Raw genomic sequence first — 21,508 nt, forward strand, 5'->3', positions numbered from 1 at the left:
GAAGCAAAAAAGAAGGTTCAGAAAAAGAGAAACGTTGCGGTTGTTTATGGCTGTAAATCGTAAACCTTCACTGAATGTTTTAGTACATCCATTTCCTTTTATTGGCCCAAAATTCCAAAGCTTTGCCCAGACACAGGCCCAGTATTGATAGTGTTTCAATCGTTGCAAAGTATGTTGTCCTTGCAGTTTGTTGTTCTGTATGCGAATGCGATGTGTGTGTGCTTTTTTCGGGCCGAATCGATACTTCAAAGTCAAAATATCCGATAAATTCCAAAAGCATTCAAATCCCATTTCTGCCATCCATAATCCAACAAAGAGTGCACATTCCGATTCTTGTGCACTACAAGCCAAAAAACAAAAAAACAAAACAAACACAATGGATTATTGGAAACATGTGGCACACTGTGAATAGGGTCGTTTGAGTATGATGAGCCAACCGAAAAACTGATAGACCAGAAATCAACAAATATAATTGTTATGGTCTGCACACTCGGCATGCGATTATAAGAGAGACAGAGTTCGGACTCGGCCTGATGACGATGATGCCTTACGGTTTCAAATTCAAATGCTATTTTTTTTTCTGTGTGCTCCGACTAAATCGAATCGAATGAATACCGTTTAAAGACGGAAAAAGGGTTGTTTTTGGCATTTTCATCACAAGAGGCATTGAAGAACGCGCTAACCCATAGAAAATCGGGCATTGTATCACAAATCGAATTGTAATTTAGCTGCCGAACGAACATGCCAAACCATCTGACCCACCGCTGTGAACATAATAAACTTAAGCATCGTACGATGGGTCGTGATGACTCCATCAAAATCTATTTACGTGAAAACCGAATGAACAGAGAAAAGAAACGGGGAAAAAAGTACACGCTACCGTTCGGCAATATTCACAATATTAGCACATGATGTACCAATTTCTGGCTCATGTCAACTAACACTCGTCCATCAATCCTTTGAAAGCAACATCACACACAGGCACGGACAAATTCATGACCGCTTTGCAGCACAGCAACCTATATATATATTGTCAACCACAACTGTATATACAGTTGACGACACTTTGATAGCTTGTGGGCTTTCTGTTAAAGCAAATATCAGTTAAACAAATTGAAATGGTATATGTTGAAGCCCAAACATTAGGTGTGTTGTCATGCATACATTTTCATTTGTGGTGAAATTAGAACACTTTCGAGAAACATCGGAGCAAAACGTTATCCTACAATGTTCATTATGAAAAATTATTGATTGAGGTTAATTAGTAGCAAATATTTACAATTCGGCCGGAGAGTGTGAGAGTGAGTTTTGCTACGATTGAAACTTGTGTCTGAGCTGGGCTGAAACATTTACACTTTTGCAAAAGTTCAATTTGCGGGGTCGTTGTATATTGATCGATATTTGGTAATTGGTTGCGAATTGAAAGTCACTTTTTGACTGAACAAAACGGATTTTCCACATACTTTAAACACCTAGAGGCTTTTTACTCGTTCACATACGTGCGCATAAACGCGCATAGTTTGTATGCTACTGTGAAGAGTAGCGGATTTTGCACATAGTCACGAATATTACGCATGGAAGCCAATACACGTGTACATAAAGACGCATAGATGCAAACATTTACCATGATTTAATACGTGTCAACACAATATCAACAATCTATTGCATCGTTAAGGTCCGTTGAAATATTATTTGACGTAAACAATTTTTATCTTTGATATTTATCAAATCATGATGATGAGAGCAATAAGTTGTTCTTATTTGATGGAAATTGAATTTTAAAGATACATAAAGTTAAAATGTATTAGCAATAGGTAAACATTTTGCACTGCACAACTTAATTTTTTTTTGCTATTTCTATTCAATGTTTTGTAGCATAAAAACGAAAGCGAAAATGAAAATATTATAATATACAAATATTGAGGTAAAGCCGTCGATAGTTTTGGTAGATATAAGAATGAATATGAATCTTCATTATGAATCATAAACAAAATCATGTATAAATGATTGAAGAAAACAAAAATAATCTACAGAAGATGTGAACTGAAAAACAATTTCACTTTTAATATGAAGTCTGATAGTTCTAATGAATAGAACAAAAAAAAAGAAAGAAGAATAAATTGGTTTTTAGTTTTCATTTATATCAACGTCACTTGCAATTATGTAAGTACTTCTTGTATTCTCACGTGAAAAAAGCCGTTGCAATTTCGAATTCGAAATAGTCGATATTTCAACGTGTGACCAATCACAGAAGGGAACATTTTAGTAAGATTCATGCAAAATTATTCGCAGTATAGCTCGTCTATGTGCAGTATTCGTGATTATACACAGCGAATGGGCACCGCATATTGCCGTAAAATACGCATAGTACGAATAAATGGGCACATATTTCGATTCGTGGCAAATACTATGCGTTAAAGCGCATATTCTCCACATAAAACGCATTTCTTTCGAGTTAAATGCCCATAGTTAAACACTTGAATCAAAACCACACAACCACACAATTCCATCGGCTCTGACTTTTTGCTGGCAACGTTTTTCACCAATTTTCGATAATCCGTTCAATCAACAAAAAACTTTGACATTAACGCCAACGACGATAACAGTAACAAGAGAGACTTTTCGAACGAGTTCACTGAATTGTGAACGAAAAAACATGACATTGAAGCATCACCCTTTCACGATATTGTAGTTCGTTGGCAATGGAAATTCGAACGTGAAAAATTTACTTTGCCAATTAAATTTCCTTAAAACAATTTTGAAAAAGGTTTTCATCCAATCAGTTGTTTGACAAAAAAAAATGACTCACTACCCAGCCGAAAACATATGTCCAATATGACGTTGCGTTAACGCAGAGCTGACACCAGTGAAGCGTGTATATGTGTAACACAGTAACACACAAGGCACAGCGTCGATATGAGCACACTGATTCGGCGTCCAGTGTATTCACAGACTGAAGAAACTGAAGAAACACAAACGAGATAAAGAATGAAAATGTAAATACATAAAACATTCATATCAAACGAAACGTTCGCTTTGGTATAGTAGGCAAGTGTACAGAAAAAAGTTCATACGGCTCTGGGTTCGAATGAGCCATTGGTCACATTTTTTTTATACCTGTGTGCGCGTAAATATCTTTATTCTAAGTGTTTTTTTCAGTAATTATAATCCGTTTCTGTTTTATTTATATATTTTTCAAGTTCTCTTCATCTGAAATAATATTCTGGCATAACACGGCGACCGAAGTAAACAATGAAAACTTGCCGCCAAATACATTTCGTGGAGTGATATCAATTGAGTTTATGAGTGAAAATAATGTAGCCAAGAGCAGTGACAAAAACAAACACACACATTCGAATCGATGTTCAAGAAAATAACATTCGAATTTGTATTATGTTGAAAATCGGTGTGTGTGCCGATTCTACGCCGATTCCACGTTAATATGGCGTGTGTATATGTAAATCTCATAACGTAGCGCGTCGCTGTGAATACACTGGACGCCGAATCAGTGTGCTCACATCGGCGCTGTGCTTTGTGTGTTTCTGTGTTACACATATACACGCTTCACATTAACGCGGAATCGGCGTCGAATGGTGTCAGCTCTGTGTTAACGCAACGTCATATTGGACATATGTTTTCGACTGGGTAGGGATAAGTTTATCTGAATGATGAAAAAAAAAACCGTGCACACAATGAAAACAAAAACTATCGAACAGCAAAAAATCATCAAGTTATATGTTCCGTATTTGTTTTTCATCGAAAAAAAAAACAATCAGAAGCTAAATGGAATTTCGGCTTAAGCTCAATAAAAGTTGGTCTTTTAAAAACGAACTGTGTTATTTTAGGATTCAATCAAAATCATTGATTTTCAATTGAATTCAATCCTTTTGATACGAGCTACGCTCTCGCGTGCATGCATCTGAGTCCAATATATTTCATAGAAATGGGTTGCTGTGTGCTTTATATTCCATTCGGTTGGAATTTCCATTGCTAGAGGGCATTTTTTTGATCTCTCATGCAGTGTATCCCATGGATATTCAGTGCATCTAATTAATTTAAGGGTTCCATTCGCCCGCATCGCACCAAATTCCCAATCTCATTTAATAGACAATGGAGATTTGATGCTCTCTGATTATTTCACACTCGTAATAATAATGTCTGTGTCACTTGAAGACGAACAAGAGGCACTCTGGCATTTGTTATTCTAAATGCTCATGATGAATTGTTTTTTTGTCTTCTTCACTTACTTCTAACATTTACTTCCATTCGAACACAGTTGCCCCACCACCAGATATAAAGATAGAGTTTATGCGTGTGTTCTTTGCGCAAATAATGTTGGTCGGTTAGAAATACAGTACGAATCAGTGGCCCAGAATTAATTGAATTGTTTGTAGTTCTAATGACGAGAGCTTTGTTTGCCTTTGATTGCTTGTGCGCACAAACACACAAACACACACCGAACATATTATTTATACGAAAAACGAACGAATTCCAAACGCAATCAAACCGAATGCAAACACTCGGGCAAGCCGAAGTAAATTGTGAAGATATGGCAAAGCAGAGTGGAGAGCAGAGTCGAATTCGGGTGGAAATCGACGGCGAAGACAAGCAAAAGAAAAACAATATTTAGCAAAGTAAGTCAAATGATGTCGTAACCATTGCAACATTGTGGCTTTTCAACGCACACCATCAAAGCAACAGCAAATTGCAAAGTAAATGGCAACGAAAGGGGCCTCAAATGGCATGGAAATATTTCTTTTCGTTGAAAAAAAAGAATCGAGTGAAAAGTTTGATGGAATGAAAAGAAGAAGGAAAAAAACAGCCAAAGGAAAAATTCAACGTTTTCCGTACGTGTGGGTGTATGTGTGAATGGTTGAATAAATTGTACGAACCCTCTCCATCGCTCGATGGTATTTATTTTGTCACCTCACACCCCGTCTAACGTAACAATTATTCAATATCATTTTGGCTCCTTTTTTTCCCTTTCGTTTCAACAAAAGTTTCCCATTCAACATGATTCATTTGGTGAAATAAACGCAAATCGAATTGCTTTTTAAATGCAACTCGTTGCTTGTGTCGCTGACTTTTTCCTCGTCTACTACAAAATTCAAACGTAATTTCATTTAATTACACTTTTACTATAAACTCGTGTGATTTTGTTTACTTTTTCATTGTGCGCTCTAGCTCTCTTTCTCTTTCTCTCATCGGAAAAATTCGTTTTTCGCATCTACGATTCTTGAAGGACCACTATATACATCGAACCCGAATTCATTCCACTAATAAATGCAAAAAGTGGTATTACCCTATCGTAGTCCCGTGTTTACATACCAAATAAGAACATCATTGGAAAATAATGGACGAAAATATTATATGCGCACGTTCGTTTCAATAAGAATAACAAACGAAATGTTTAATAAACATTCGTTGCATTGCCCATGTAATGAAATATCCATTTGGCCGACACAAATAAAGTATTCCTGGGAACCAAACAATGAATATCAAATAAAATGTGGCTATGAATAATTACAAAATGTTTCCCAACTTATCTATTTTTAAAATGGAAGAAAATGCAAATGTGTTGAACATTTCTTCTTGTGCCATAGCCATTATATTCATTCGCATGCTCTGTGGTGAATTAAAATTTGATTTCGCAAGAATATGCCATTCGTTACGGTCGTACTATGGCGTTGAGACATGAACAGAATGGGATTTCAGCTCTCAATTGGGAATCCAAATCGACACCATTGTGCCTTCATTTCAATTATTCGATACCATTCACATTTGTCATATTTGGAGCAACAACAAATGACCGAACATCGGTACCATTTGTCAAAAACCAGCCGCGATTCCATTATTTATCTCCTCAACAGTTGTCCGATTCAGTACGAGAGAGGAAAGAAAAAAAGACGAAGAACAAAAAACCCTTTTTTCCACTCTCCCTGATCTTCTATGACGATGAAAAAAAGAACTCAGAAATCATTTCAAGGGGGTTTGTTTACCGCAATCAATCACTCATTAGAACATTTACAGCTCGATTTTCATTCATTTCAATAATTTTCGCATTTGCATGCATTCCATCAACATTCAAATTTTATCTCTGCAAATGAATGAGAGAGAGAGAGAATTCGAGGCGAATATCATTGAAAATAAAATATTGTGATGTTTACTGGTCAATTTTGTGTGTATCGCACCCCACACATATAGCTCTATAAAATCTCCTACGACTTTTCTTCATGGTCTCTATGCTGCGGTTGTGATTGTGGATTAAGCAATTAGTGTATGATATAAATGACGATATTTCGACGGAATGGCAAAAGTTTTTCCATCAAATATTTTCGAGTGAACAAATCACCACATTGAAAATATGGCGCAGATTTTATTTTCTCTTCTTTTGCTTCTTCTTCTTCTCCAATCCTTCGTTATCATGAATTTTATTGTGTTGTTGCCTAAATGAAACGAGAAAACATTTCCGTCAGTAAACTTTTGCTTCAACTCCAAAAAGAAAATAGAAAAAAACGAAACTTCATTCTCTCCATATTCTGCGCTTGACTCACATAACATGTCAAAAACTCTATGAATAATTTGCAAGGAAATTTGTATGGAAAACATGGGAAATACAAGCGATACAGGTTTTTGTTGTGAGTGTTGCACAAGCAAAATCCGACAGAAAAGAGTAAACTCTACGGGCAACGAGAAATTATTCGAAATTAAATAATAATGACAAAACAGCAAGGACAAAGAACATCAGAGCTCCACATACACATACACATACACATGGAGCAAGAAGATGGAAGCACTGAGCACCAAAGTGTTTGCATGTTGGTTTTGAGTGTGTAAAAGATTTCGGCTTTGATCGCACTCACATGCTGTCTCTCCACTCCGCCTCTCGCCCATCATTGTATGCACACAATCGGCTCATTTGACCGTCACCAGCTTCTGCACTGGAGCTTGGTCGATGTTTATACAGAACGTTGCGCGCTCGCCGAAGTAATAATGTGTTAATGACTTTTTTGTTGCACGTCTCTGAATAGCGTTTAGCAAAATCACTTTATAAAGCACTTTAAAAGAACATATTACACGTCAGCACATATAGCCGAGCATATATGAAAATGAATTCTGTCAGTTGCATGCACTCATAAGACTGTGTGTATTAAGCGATGCGTCTCCCTCTCATAATTTTCTTGAACGGTTCGGTGTTTGGGTTCTTTGTCTGTACAACGGTGGTTTTTCATTAAATTTTCGCTGGATTCCATTGAAATTACCTGGCGACTCTTAATCGTATGGGGTTTTTCTTGCCAACTTCCCACACACATAAGATCGTTCGAATGGCTTGAGGTTGTGTGTGTACGTTCATTGAATGTAAAGGATTGACGTATGGCAACAATACTGGCACAAACCTTACAGTCGATGCAAAACCACAACAATAACTTGATTTTGCCGTTTGTTTTAATAAACACCTTTTCACTGTATTTATTGTACGTAAATGTTGCCGTAACTGACACGCCTTTGAACAGTACACAGTTGATTAATTTTCTGAAAAGTCTGCATCTGAACATTGCATGATTTCATTTGACGGAGAAAATAATAATAAACATCAACTTCATTCATCGATCGAGCGTAAACTATGGGCTGTTGTTGTAATAAACTTTTACGTAATTCCAAGTCCAGTGATTTTCATCTGCTCGAGAGATTTTCATCTTTTGTGCATTTGCTACATGCTTGGTACAAGTGGCTTATATTATTAACCATCTTTAGTCGCTATTGTGTTGAGAGCTCATCGGGTTGGATCAAACACGATGTTTCGCATATTTTATTCATACACTAATCACGCATGTCACCCTCAAATACACAAATTCGTACAAATATTAGGCTTGATTTGCCATTGAAGTTAATCTTGGCTCAACTAATCGAATCGAAATGAAATGAAGCCATGTCATAATTCTCAAGAGAAATCACTTCAGGTGAAACGCGCTTCGCATTGACATTAATCCAACTCAAATCCAGCTAATTTGATTGATTTCCTGTGAAACGCCTGCTAATTAGCATGTAATCAATGCTGAACGACACACATAAAAGTTATGAATTGGGGGAAAAATGAACAACAGACAAAGTTTTTTCTCTTTTTTCTGTGGTGAAGAAGAATAGAATAGAATAGTAAACTAAACGCACATGGACAGAAATACCCTGATTATCGATAATCAAAAACACAAAATAAATCTAGTCATCATTTTATCTGTTCCATTATATGTGTGGCTCATTTTCTATACGATTTCCCATCGTCCAGAAAGTTTGCTTGTATTGAACAGACAAAGACGAGTGGATTTATTTCGGCCATTCGGATCCGTGTTGGTGTTAGATTGGAGAGTGGTAAAGCTACTTTTGTGCAGATTTTATGGGACCAGAAGATGAGCGATGCCATCATATCAAGTCATCAGCTAAGAAAATAAGCTCATGTTATTAGTTGGAATGACAACACCTCGAGTATACAAGCGCTGACAACATCACTGGCAACTTGACTAAATAAATGGACTATCCAATTAGGTTTACAAGCAGATAAGAAAATACACACACATTTCGGTTTGTTATCGCAAAACAAATGCATAATTACAGGCGAACGGCTGACAAAGACAATCACGCACCACATGACATCACACACACACACAATGTGTATGGTTTGTGTATCTCGGGCTAATTGAGTGATTCGCTATTGAGCCATTCATCAATTTTCACGCTGATTATTCTAATTTATTATTGTAATTGCTTGTTTTGTGACAATGAACAACATTTATACAGACGACCTATTTTTACTCCTTTCGTACTGAATACTCCAAAAAAATCTACATAAAAAACATACTCACTTGATGTTACCAAGTCTCGGATAAATTTCTGATTGGATTGAGTTCAATTTGGTGTATATCAAAGTATACCACATTTTCCATACAAAATGAGCACTTGGTGATGGATGTGACTGTGTACACCAATAAAGCATTTTTTTGATGTGGTTTTGTTTTCTTTCGATAGACACAACTGTTGAATGAACAAGTGAGCGACTGAATTTTCTTTCATGTGGACATGATAGACCAAAAAGTGATTAAGTTCAAGAGATTTCGTTTGACATGGTAAAGCTACCTTCAGATCGTTTTGAAGATTTCCAATCCAAAATCCACATTTTAATCCGTACGAAATTGACTTACAAATTCCATACCACAAAGAATTCCGAATCAAAGCCAGGGTTCAAGATGCTTTGTGAAGTGGTTTGGTATTTTCCATTATTCAATGGGTTTTTCATGCATTTAAGAGTAGAGAAAAACGAGATTTTTTCATTGTTTTTCTGTGGTTTGTCAGATTACATTCTCAGCCAGCCAAGCATCGTTGTCAAAATCTCCAATCTAGCTGGAAGAAAGGTCTTTGCATCGACGACATTAGCAACCACTCAAACGCCTCTGTAAATATATTTTTGTTATGGTTTTCTATCGAAAAGCCAATATGAGACCAAGATTTGGGAGCGAACGGTTTGCTTCGCTTTTTCTTGCCGACAAGCGCTTCGATCCATGAAATTCAATTTCGCATATTGTTCATTAGAACACAGCTGCAAGCAAAGGCAAAGGCTAAGGCATACATGCCTTATAAATACATATGTGTATAATCAAACGCATATACGTTGGGAATTTCATATTAAATAACCAGGCGAAATTCATATTAAAAAAAACTTTTTTGCTGCTTTGTCCATTTTTAATACAAAAAAAAATGTAAAGGAAATAAAAGCTGGGAAATTGTACGAGAGAAAAGAAGAACAGGAAGATGAAAACCGGGTTCGTGCGGATTTTTTTTTATTTGAGTAGTCGAATCGACAGAGGAAATATATGAATGTGCATATATATGTTTGCGAATAGAAAAAAAAACATTGAACTCCCTATCCGCAAACTTTCGATTCCCCTTTTCTGGGTGAGTTTTTTCTTTCAATTTCTTTTTTCTCCCTTGTTCGTCTCGTTATCGGCATTGTTTTGCAGACAATCACGAAATTGAATAGACAACCATTGAATTGGATAAGACAATTCATACGTTTACGCATCTTACGACAAGATTTTCACAAAGCAAAATTCAATATTCATATACACGGAATGCAATGTTCGGTGGAAAAGAATGTGAATTCCGAGCGTATGTCTCTTGCAAACATGCAGTAATGCTCATGCTCTCCACTCTCAGTTCATTGCATCCCGATGAGACGTGTACTCTTGCCATCGCTCTAACGTGCCATGTGATGTTCCTTTTTGCTTAGCTAAAGAATTCTTTTTGTTTGAAGTGCAGTCTTTTTTTTCTCTCTCTACACATAATGCTTTTGCCTCATCTTCTGCAATTGGATTTGATTTTGCAAACGGAAACACGGCAGTCTAAATGCAAATATATACGCTCCCCTATACTTTTTATGACACAAACGGAATGGAGAAAAAGCGAGCGAAAAAATACATACACACAACATACAAAGAAAATTATTATTTTGCTCTAACTTTTGTGCTTCGCGCACTCGTTTCGTTTGCTTCAAACAGAGGAAGCAGTGAATGAAAGAACGAAGACAGAAGAAAAAAAGATTCTGCAGAGATGAGAGAGATTCTGTGTTCACTGCATTTTTTTCTTCGCCCAGATTATCTGCAGTAGTGATGATTTCGGTGGTAACAGTTATTCGAAATTGTTTATGCTAACGAATGTAGACAGCAGCTCGGATTCGCACACATTTCATAACAAACGAGAAGATCATAATTTTTTATGCCAACAAAATGCAGTCGCTGTGATACACAAAATGAGGTGCAACCTACTGTTGTCGCTTTGAACATTGGAATATATATTCTTTTTCTGTTGCATTTTCGTTCTTTTCGCCTTTTTATTTTTTCACTCATTTTTCGACGATTCTTTTTACGGGTTTAGTTTTTGTTGTGTCTTCTACATCAAAAAAAAAAAATTGGCACACAAATACACAGCACGAGAAGATGGGACAGAGGGAGAGAGAGAGAGGGACGGTTTTAGTATGGTTGTTGATTTTTCCTCTTTTATTAACTGCCAAAATCGATAAATATCATACTCGTTGGAATGGCGAAAAAAAAATGGAAGACATACATTCACCCTCGCAACACATAACCGTAGATGGTGGCAACATCGATAAAACGCATTGAATCGTGAAATTTATGCTCGACGGAATTCGATAACCAATCAAATGTCATAATTTTCATTGAATTCACCAGTTATTTAAATGCAATTTTCTTGCGTTGTTTTCTATATTTGTTGCCTGTCACTTTGAATCGAAACGGATTTGACGAGCTGGATGTCTACATGCAAATGAAACTGAATGTGTTAGATGTGTGAGAGTGGGAGAGAGAGAAAGCACGACAGAAATTGGGAGAGAGAAAGTATTTGCGCGACTGTGTACGCAACTAGCTAGCTTGCCACGAGTCAAACATAATAAAGACGTACAATTATTTATCACCAATCCCAAAAAATATGTAGGAAATGTAATGATGAAATAGAAAAATTACGTGAACTGCATACAAAAATACACAAAGAGAGAGAGAGTCGACATAACGAAATGGATACAAAACATCCACCGAGCCTCCATGGCACATCTTAACGTTAAAGAATGACTGCGAAGCGTATAACAAATGACACACAAGAATGAGAAATGACTGCAGGATATTATTTGAACAACTTTATCCGGGGCGAAAAGTGAAACGAAACGTCAACGAGGAGCGCGTTCGTGCGACTTGATGAACAGACACATGGCATTCGGATGTGTTATTCCGGTCCTAAATGTGCAGAAAATTGAAAGAAGATTCATTCATTCTGTTTCGCATCTTGTGACATTACCTCTAGTTCGACGAAACTATATCAGGTTCGAGGGGCCAGTCAAATGCGAACGTCGAATGTGTGTGCGTATTCATATTTCAAGTGAAAATGTATTTTGTAGAATAAATGATGTGCGTTGAAATGGTTTGCTTGATCTGGCTCAGCTCCACGCTCGCACAAATAGGAATAATGGGTTGATATACTGCTGAGCCGGAGCACTCGCTCATACATTTTTCGAATAATCGTTGGAGCGCTGCATGCGATTGACCCGATTAAACTTAAATTGACTTTGACAAATAAACATTCTCGAGAGCGACCAGTCAGCCAGCACATAGACACATACACACACACACACACACACACATCAATGTAGGAATGCCGACGCAAGACAAGCAACGGCTAACGTTAATACGAAATGCTGAAGAAGAGCTCAACTCGACGAGTGCCAACCATAATCGCACATCATTCGGCAAAAATTGCGAACAAACGTCTGAATTATTTGATTAGAATACGTAAATACGGGCTACAAGTAGCATAGCAAAAAAAAACGAATATCGAGAGAGAGAGAGAGAGAGAGAGAGAGAGAGACATCCGTGTGCATTCAACCCAAAGAAAGCACTCTGACTGGCAGACGAGGCAACGCAAAGGAAGAAAGGAATAAACGATCACATTTGAACACCAAAGCCATTTACAATATTTTCATATTCTACGTGCCATAGAGCATCAGATATGGGCTTAACTATCAAAAGAAAGATTGAATGGGGCGAATAAGTTACATTTTTTCCGTCGTTTTCATCTACATCTCTTTTTTTCCACTTGGTAATCGTTCCCCATTTGAATCTAGAAAGTGACTTGAGATAGGCGGTTTTTTGTGCCGTCGTAGCCACATTTTCTTGCTCGATTTTGTTTCGTATGAACAACAGCAACAAGAGAGAAAAAACCAACGGAGAACCATTTTTTTGTTTGAAGAATGAACATCTCAAAAAGACGCTGCGGCAGCCTCATTTCACTTCTTTTTCCAGTTATTTTCTTTTCTTGGGCATTGCACATCACAACTTGGACGTTTTGCGAGACACGCAATTTGACACACACACAAACCGACAAAAAACGCTGGACTGGTGGTATTGAAGTACGTTTTTTTTTTCATCTTATTTGGTATTCATGCGCAAAAAAATTTCATTGAATAAAATATTGTTCAAATGGCTCGTACTTTTTCATATTGGCATTCTGTCTCTCTCCAATTCGTCGCCATCGTCTGTAACACATTTTTGTGGTGCATTTGAATGGAACCACCATTCATATTTGATTAGATCGATCTCTCCGTTCTTTCTCTCTCTCTATCTCTCACTCTCCGAAGAATGGGATTTTTAGGATTAGTAGACTATAAAAATACGATTCGAGCGTCCAAAATTAAACTGCACACAAAAATGACACGTTGCAAAAATGCGAAAAAAGATTCACTGATTGTCACCGAACAGACTCTCGGTGAAAAATGAATGCATCCTTCGAGAATAAATAATGCGTAGAAGAGAGAGAGACAGCCAAAAAAAAACATAAATATTTTCACCGAGCGCAAAGTAGATTAAATTCGTACTAAATACAACTAACAAAGGCATAATCCAATCCAATTATTGCAAACGCACTGAAATCTTGTGTCGCAATGAATTGTTTACAAATTAAAGGCGTGTATTGAATGTCATAGTGTATGCGAATTTATATCGCGGTGAATGTTGTAAATGCGAATGATAGAAATCCGTTTTTAATGAGCATTTAAACTGTTGCCTCGATTTATGGCTTCAGAGAGAGGGAAGATATGTGTATGTTTGAGCATCGTGGAAAAGCCGACCACAAGGATTTCGGCGAATGGCAGTTTCGGATGTGAAATAACGATTACATCATCTGTCGTAACAGCAATGGAGCGCGTATGGTGGCTTTGACGGTTTGGTATTTGCTCAGTTGGCGTGTGCTGTTCGGTTTTTGAGCAGATACGCATACTTTATTACACAATATAATACATATTTCCCGTTATCTTTTGACAGTATGACAGTAGATGGTGAATAAATGGGCTTGACCATGATGCATGAACATTGAACGATGCGTATGCCACCGTTCAGCATTTATATCTATCGCTATTGTTCCATCTGTATGGTATGGCAAAATGTGTGCGCGCGTGCAAATACAATTACAATTCCAACGTAATCGCAATGAGTTGAGAATATTTCATTTCATTTCATTCCATTGAGGTGCAAATATGACAGAATCGTTTATGACAACCGACCGTATCGCCCTCCGAAAAGAATGAAACACACCGCGAAAATGGTGTGTGTGCGCACACAAAAAAGGGAAATGAATCTTTGCAGAAGATCTCCGACATGCATTAAAAGTACCAATATTTACGCGAAACCATTCCAAAGTATGAACGAACAGTGTTCCCTGAATGCAATGATGAAAATATTTGTTTTCGCGTTACAAAATCCCCTCATGCAGAAATATTGCTCCCTCGAATATGAAGTGTAATATAGCGTACATATGGCATTAAGCTTAAAGCGTTAAATACGGATAATAGAATCTATATTTGCACATAGAGTAGGCGCGTGCACGAAGTACACACACACACGCTCGCATTATTCCATATAAGTTTGGTCAAAGCAAATACGTTGGTAGCGCCATAAAACGTCGTGTGTGCAAAGCATCGCCATAAAAGCGAAATCATTAGTCATTTTATGCAAACGACAAGCAAAACCCAACAAAAAGGCCATAATGATTACGATAATGAGGTGCTCACAATACACTTTTTTCGCTCTGTATCACCGTGTTGTGTTGGCTATAAATATCCCTGATATTTAGTTGTTGTTGGCCATTGCGATGTTCATTTCACGGTACACTGTTCGTTGTCAACATTTTTTTTTTTATTATTTATTTCATTTTAAATGTCCTCAGAGAACCACGAACCAAAAATCCAAGTTGTTCAAGAAAATTCGAACGCGTGGGGTGTATTTTCCGGGATCAAATGGAAATGTTCAAAACCATGTCCTGTTCTTCCCGCTACCATAAACAATGAGTGTTGATTAGTTGAGGCCCGAAGGTTTTCGGCCATGAAACAATGAACGTCGAAAACATACGTACACATAAATGGCATCGCACTATTCACCATAATCCATTGGTTTTTATTGTTTTCTTCGATTCAACTGTCGGCACGTTCAACCATATACTAATGGATACTGATGCTAATGATTATTATTGCTGTGTATGTATTTATGTATTTGCACCATCAAGAAGTCGATGGCCAACAACGGAGCGAAGAACCACACAAAAACACATTCCGTTTCAATGATAGAAAAATGTGTAATGCGGTATGTATGGCGCGGCCATTTGCTATGTGTATATTGGTGCATAAGATGGAGAATGATTTATCGAATAACTTTCTCAGCCATTAATTTTTCTGCTTCTCGTCGGCTTCAGTTAGCGTGTGATTGTGGATTATGTTTGGTTTAAGCCATCCTTTCATCATATTCATTCCAATACGCTTGGCTTGGCTTGGCTTTTTCTCTCTCTTTATCTCATTTCCGCTTTTTATGTGTTCGCCCAATCATTTTGCGGTGGCCACGCTTTTTGCCCATGCATGCATACAAAAACCGTTCGTGTCTAGTGAACGCTTTCGATCCCATGATTTTGTTGTTGGACCGAATGTGTGAACGGACGAGGAATCGATTGGAGCTTGAGATAGACCAAGATAACGCAATGCATTACACCACCGATTTGATTCCTTTCGGTAATTGACTTAAAAAACGAGTGGACAGATACTCTTGTTAGCCATTGTGCGCGATTTTTGTTTCCTCACAGAAACTGTTGCTATCGACTTTTACAAGATAATTTTTCCCATTCAACACACACACATAGTGATAACGTGGTCGTCGTGTGCTTTTTGAATGCGAAGCTGTCCGCGTTATCTTCGCCTGTCTTGTAAACACAATTAATTACTTATTACTGTTGTTGTTGTGCTTATTTCTGTAACTTTGGCCATTCCGAACGTAAGGCGACCACATTTACTCATCCAAATTGAGTAGATATAGATAGAGAGAGAAAAAAAGCGACAAAAGCTATAGATTTTCCAGTAATCCTGGGAATTCATAATATGAAATCCGGAAAAAGTTTGATTTTGGTTGATTTTAAGGCTAGAGCTGAGCTTATTACATTAATTTGTACAAGGAAATTAATTAAGCGAAGCTTTACCAAAACTTATGGATTCGGAAAATTGCCGCTTCAGTCGAGTGAAGAAAACAAAATTGAGAAACCCATGGAAAATATAAGTCCATGAATGGTATTGTTGTTAAATTTGCAGCCAGAGTGCATCTACAGTACTTGAATCAAATCCGATTTACTGCGTCCAATGTTCATATTTATATTAATTTATGCCTAGCTTACTTTACCAATCAGTTTTGGGTGCAATTAATTTTGATAATGGTTTTTAAGCCATTTTTTGTTATGTATTCACTCGGTAAATTTTTACCGCATTAAATTTGAATTATTCAGTCAGAATGAATGTGAATTCCAACCACCAAAAAAGAGCTAGCACAAACATTCATTTTTATCGTGTTCGAATGTTGTAATGGGTGGAATTGAAGTGAATGTCAGAAATGGGATTTTTTCCCAATTCATTCGATCTATGTTCATGAGTAGTGCAATATAAAATACACAAGCAATGTGTAATATAGGTGTGAGTCGTTATCAGAATGCACGCAATTTGTGAAACGTGCCTCAGATTGACGTATTTCTGAAATGAAGCTAATTTTAAAATTCTTGAGCCAAAGTTAATTTTCCCTTTATCGCAGTGGCAATAGGCTCAAAACCCCGGAAGCAACGCAATAAAAGACGATTCAATTTTACAGTGCCAATTCATTTCAGTAGTTCCCATCTTTACGAGGTAAACATTCACATTTATGTGTTATTGCGTATCTTATTACGAGCATTCGAATCTAACCGATCGTTTGGAGTTAACCACAACGTGTATATTTTGGTGTGCTTGAGTGTGCGATGGGCATATCATCCAGCAAAACGAAGCGCTCATTTCATCTTAATCAAATGAGAGCACACATACACATAACCCCAATGATTATTGCAACAATAAACGTTTTCCCTATGAGCAATCCACATTTTTGCATGAGAAATATGTGACATTGGCACTATATGTGTATGGTATACGATTTTTTTTATTCATATATTCATACATTTGATTGGTTTGAATTTACGGATGAGAGAGGGAGAGAAGGATACAATTTTGAGCAATCCAATCTCTAATTCCATAATGGATTGCCACAATAAATTTTCATTTCACAACATCAATATCAACGAGAGATACGTCAATGGCGCAGTTCGTTCGCTTCGCGACTCAAACTCCATCGAGATAATTTTAAAATGGCTTTCGTTCAGTTTTGAACGCGACAAAATGCCATCGAAACTGCAAAACGGATGAGACAACAGTATTTCATGCGACACAGAGTCATTCTCAATGTTCGACAAATTGTTTTTCCTCTCGGATTCTGCATCAAAATAATAAACTATCAAGGAAATTGCACTGAATACACAGCAGCAGCAGCAGCAGCCGATGCAGAAGCAGCAACATGTATTTTACCCCTAATTCGTTCAGTTCGTCGTTATGAAATGATCAAAAATCCATGTTCGACAGCGGAAAATGTGCGACGCAGTTTTTTTCTCTTTCTCATCTCTTGACTTCTTCTTCGTCTTTAGTTGCAACGTAATCAACTAAAATTATAGATGAAATAAAAATGTCCGCCGTCAAGTGTATGCCATGAAGCAAAACGCTACTGCATTAGAAATAACATTTTCCATCCACTTTTATTATCATTTCCAAGCGGATACAAACGCATCCACATCAAAATTGCTCGAATTTCAGTCATTTCAAAAGGGTGGAAGAAAAACATTGCAAGGGAAAAAATATGAAAAAGATTTGCAAACCGTCAACAATTGACGTGATTTATACAAGAACAAGTTTCGTTGAATTTTTTTAAAAAATCTAACATGAACTACGAGATGGAAGAAAATGGGTTGCAAAAATGTTCAAAGGGTTACAAAGAGCAGTAACATTAAAAATTCAGCAAAGCAAGATTCTCATGAGCTGAGAATGAATGAAAATCTCCGGCTTTTAAAATGGCCCTATTTAAGCGACATCATCGTGGATAAGAAGCCAAAATTGTTAAAATAAGCAAAAAAAAAACTTTTTGAAACATTGACCTTTTCTCGATTTTCTTGGTTTTTTCTTCCATTTTTCGACAAACCTATACTGGAAACATGAGTTGCAATTCAGTTTGGTGCACATTTTTTGTGTCGGTTTTTAGTTCACGATTTGGTTGCCACATTTTCTGTTCAAATAAATATCGGTTTGTAGTGTATCAATTTCCGTTGCTAAATCCAGAAAAGTCGAGAATGAAGAGGGATAAATCGAATTGCGAAAATGAAAAATATTTGTTATTTATTTAGTTCACATATAGATGTGTTGTGTGTATGTGTAAGCTCTGTTTGCTTCACTTGTTAACGCTTGCTGCTGGTGCCGCTGTTGTGCAGTCTGCACTTTTCCATGGAATATTTATATAAAATATCATTTTGTAAATACAATGAAATTCTATTAGCTTTGCACTTTATCCACGGGCAACGAACGGAATAACAAAGCCGGATATTGTGCAACGCTACACTCGTCGATGTTTTCCTCTTGTCAAATCACAATATCTGCAGCACGATTTTTTGCTGTAGCATCAAAGCGAGCACACTTGCCGCGCTCTCCTTCTCTCTCTTTTTTGCCGGCTGCTCTTCGTTTTTCTACGTTTCAATTTATATATTTCTTACTTGTCACTGCAATTGTCCATATTTTGACATCGCCATCCATGTTACAAATGACACACAAGAAAAATGGCAACAACAAACAAACAAATATTGCATTCTATTTGCACGTTATACAAGTGTAGCAGCAGCCGCTTTGGTCACACAGCACCAACGTTGAATTCGATTACATTTTTTTTCGTCGATTGTTATTGTTACCGCTTCATCCAGTGTGTATGAGTAGTGAGCGCTCATGTTTCACAAATATTTTGACCAAATGAAAAAAAAACTGCATCGAATCGAGAGAAACAAATAACAGTTGCTGGTTTTTGTTAACATTTTGTTTCCCCCATCTAAATTATGAAACATGTCCCGCTGAAAACGGCGAATTCGTTTGTTTGTCTCCGTACAAAATTGAGAATATGACGTTTTTGTCGTTGCTGCTGTGGTTGGTGTTTCTCTGCGTAAAACTACTTTTAAATGGCAGAACATCGCTACATGTGCCAAACCGTATTGTGTTCTGCATATGACTGGTCGGCTCCAACGAATGACGTGCACAAGTAATGATTCATATGGTCGCTAACTCTCTCTCACTCACTCACTCACTCACTCTGGACATTGTTATTGAATCTATCCACATCAATAGCATTGAATGTGTTTCACTCCACCATTGTCGCCATGCGAGATTTTTAATTAAATTCGCTGTTGTTCGCTCTCTGTGCTTTTTGTGGTACGAATATTCGTGAATGTTTTGCTGAAATTCTCGAAATAAACCCACAACAACAACAAAATATTCAACTTCCATTGATGGAAATAAACATTTTTTTCCTCGTAAATCCTGGATTGTTTTTGCATTGAAAACAAATCGGAAAGCCGAATAATCAAAACGATAGACGAACCACATCACAATGGTTTTTTTTACAGTACAAACTCAATAAAATGACAACAAGAATATGGTGGATTATCAATTTCAATGCTTATTTTATTTATATTATTGAAGAATCAAAATTAATTTATTTAATTCAAACTAAATTATGAAACTATGTCCTACATGCCTTCAAGTTGTAGATTAAAGAAAGAAACAAAGACAAATCAGATGGATGTGACAGTAAAGTGTCTTCGTCGAATTCAATTATGATTCGTGTATGTGATCGTCAGAGAAGATAAAAAAAAGGCTCGCAAAATTCGAAGGGAAAATGGCTGAAATGTCAAAAAATGATCTAAAAACATGCTATTTGGTTGTGTTTTCACAAGCAAAAAAGAAGCAAACGAATATTTTTGGAAGCAAATAGCGAGTGATATAACAATAGTCATAGAAAAAATATTTATTTATTCTTCTAGCATGTGCATTGTGCAATATTCGAGAAGCCATATCACGTCTGAAAATTTAGATAGCTCGGTCGTTAATCAAAGCAAAAACTTAATTCGCACCGATGCATCAACTATTTTATCTAGATAAAAAATGACCGGCATAAATCATCCAATAATTGACAACAGTTACATTGGTAATGTTTATGCGCCTGATTCAAATTCGTTCAGATTTCTAGTGATTGTATTCCAATATTGGAGTAGTCGAACATGTAGAAGAAAAAAATTATTGGTGCAAAGTCCAACGATGGTTTGCGTTATTTGGCACCAATGGAATACTTTGCAACAAACGCACAAAATGAGAAAAATAATTCAATTATATGTGACTTTAAAGGCAATATGGATATTCATCACAAGGACAGTATTTTTTGAACAAATATGGTGCGTGAAAATCGATTGTTTATTGTCTAGAAAACTAGCAAATGTCAACAAAGAACTCTCACTTATCTTCACTTCAATATGACACTTGGGATGACTTTTTAGCGGCAAATATATATGGAAAATGACTGAAGACTGAAAAGACTAAAAACACTGAAAAAGACTCAAAGGCACTGAAAATCACTGAAAATGACTTTTCAGCGGTGATTCGCCCCTTGGATCTTATAGCACGCATTTCTTAGCTGTGGAAGTCAGCTTTGAAACCACATATAGCTAAACTTGAATTCCTTTTTCAAATAGTAATTTTGCAAGACGACTAATTTTTTTTGAGGTCTTTGGTCAAATATCATCGAATTTGGAAGTATCATCACTCGAAAATAGCTATCTAGGACGTTTGGTTGAGAAATATAGCTCTTCAAGTGATGATACTTCCATTTTGCGAACCTACTTTTATCTTCTCTGGTGATCGTAAGTTGAAACATTGAGACGACATCATCTAGAGTAATCTTCCAGTTGTCGTATGAATTCTCATTCTCTATCTACGGCTATATTAACCATTTCCGCCGAGTAAAAATTCTCTATCAACCTTTCGGAAAGGTCAGAAGCCATTCATATTGCTGCTCAAATAAGGAATAAATTGCATTCAGAATGAAGTTCCACGAAGTTGTAAATTAATCAGTGTTGGTTCTGAAATGAAAAAAATGTCAGAAAATATGCTACATTTGAAAAGAGCCGAAATTGTAAGGAGAAACTTGTATGATTTCAGGCTTTCAAGTGAACCAATGTCATGAGAAAACGCGTCGAACACACTTTTTCAAGAGTCAGTGCAATTTTTCCATTGGATATTAAAAACTGAGTTTAAACGTGTCCAGTTGCAGTCTATCAAGTGTGTACTGTTTTAATTGAAATCAAATATTGCAAAATACAAAGAGTAACCCGGTAGTTTGACTGACCATGAGTTATAAACATAATATGAAAATGTTGTAATGAATTTAATTAACGTTAATTTTAATTCGATTTCCACAATTTAAACGGATAGCAAAAAGGTAGAGAAAAAAGCACTCATATCAATGAACAATGGTCAAACAAAATA

At 36.7% G+C, this 21,508-nt stretch overlaps 1 protein-coding gene across 2 annotated transcripts in view; it reads left to right on the forward strand.

Moving 5' to 3' along the window:
- The window catches only part of LOC129573550 (zwei Ig domain protein zig-8-like), a 223,489-nt gene that overhangs the window by 13,375 nt on the left and 188,606 nt on the right, over nt 1–21,508 (forward strand). Inside the window, exon 1 of one of the 2 annotated variants that reach the window (XM_055454195.1) lies at nt 3,044–3,127. The exons of the other annotated variant lie outside the window; for it this stretch is intronic. The gene's annotated coding sequence lies outside the window, so the exon portion shown is untranslated. Of the gene's footprint in view, nt 1–3,043; nt 3,128–21,508 lie in introns of those variants that run through there. 2 annotated transcript variants of the gene reach the window in all.

Source organism: Sitodiplosis mosellana, unplaced genomic scaffold (genome assembly GCF_009176505.1).
Source record: "Sitodiplosis mosellana isolate CC-2019 unplaced genomic scaffold, AAFC_SMos_1.0 Smas_scaffold_1, whole genome shotgun sequence".
Classification (NCBI taxonomy): Eukaryota; Metazoa; Arthropoda; class Insecta; order Diptera; family Cecidomyiidae; genus Sitodiplosis; species Sitodiplosis mosellana.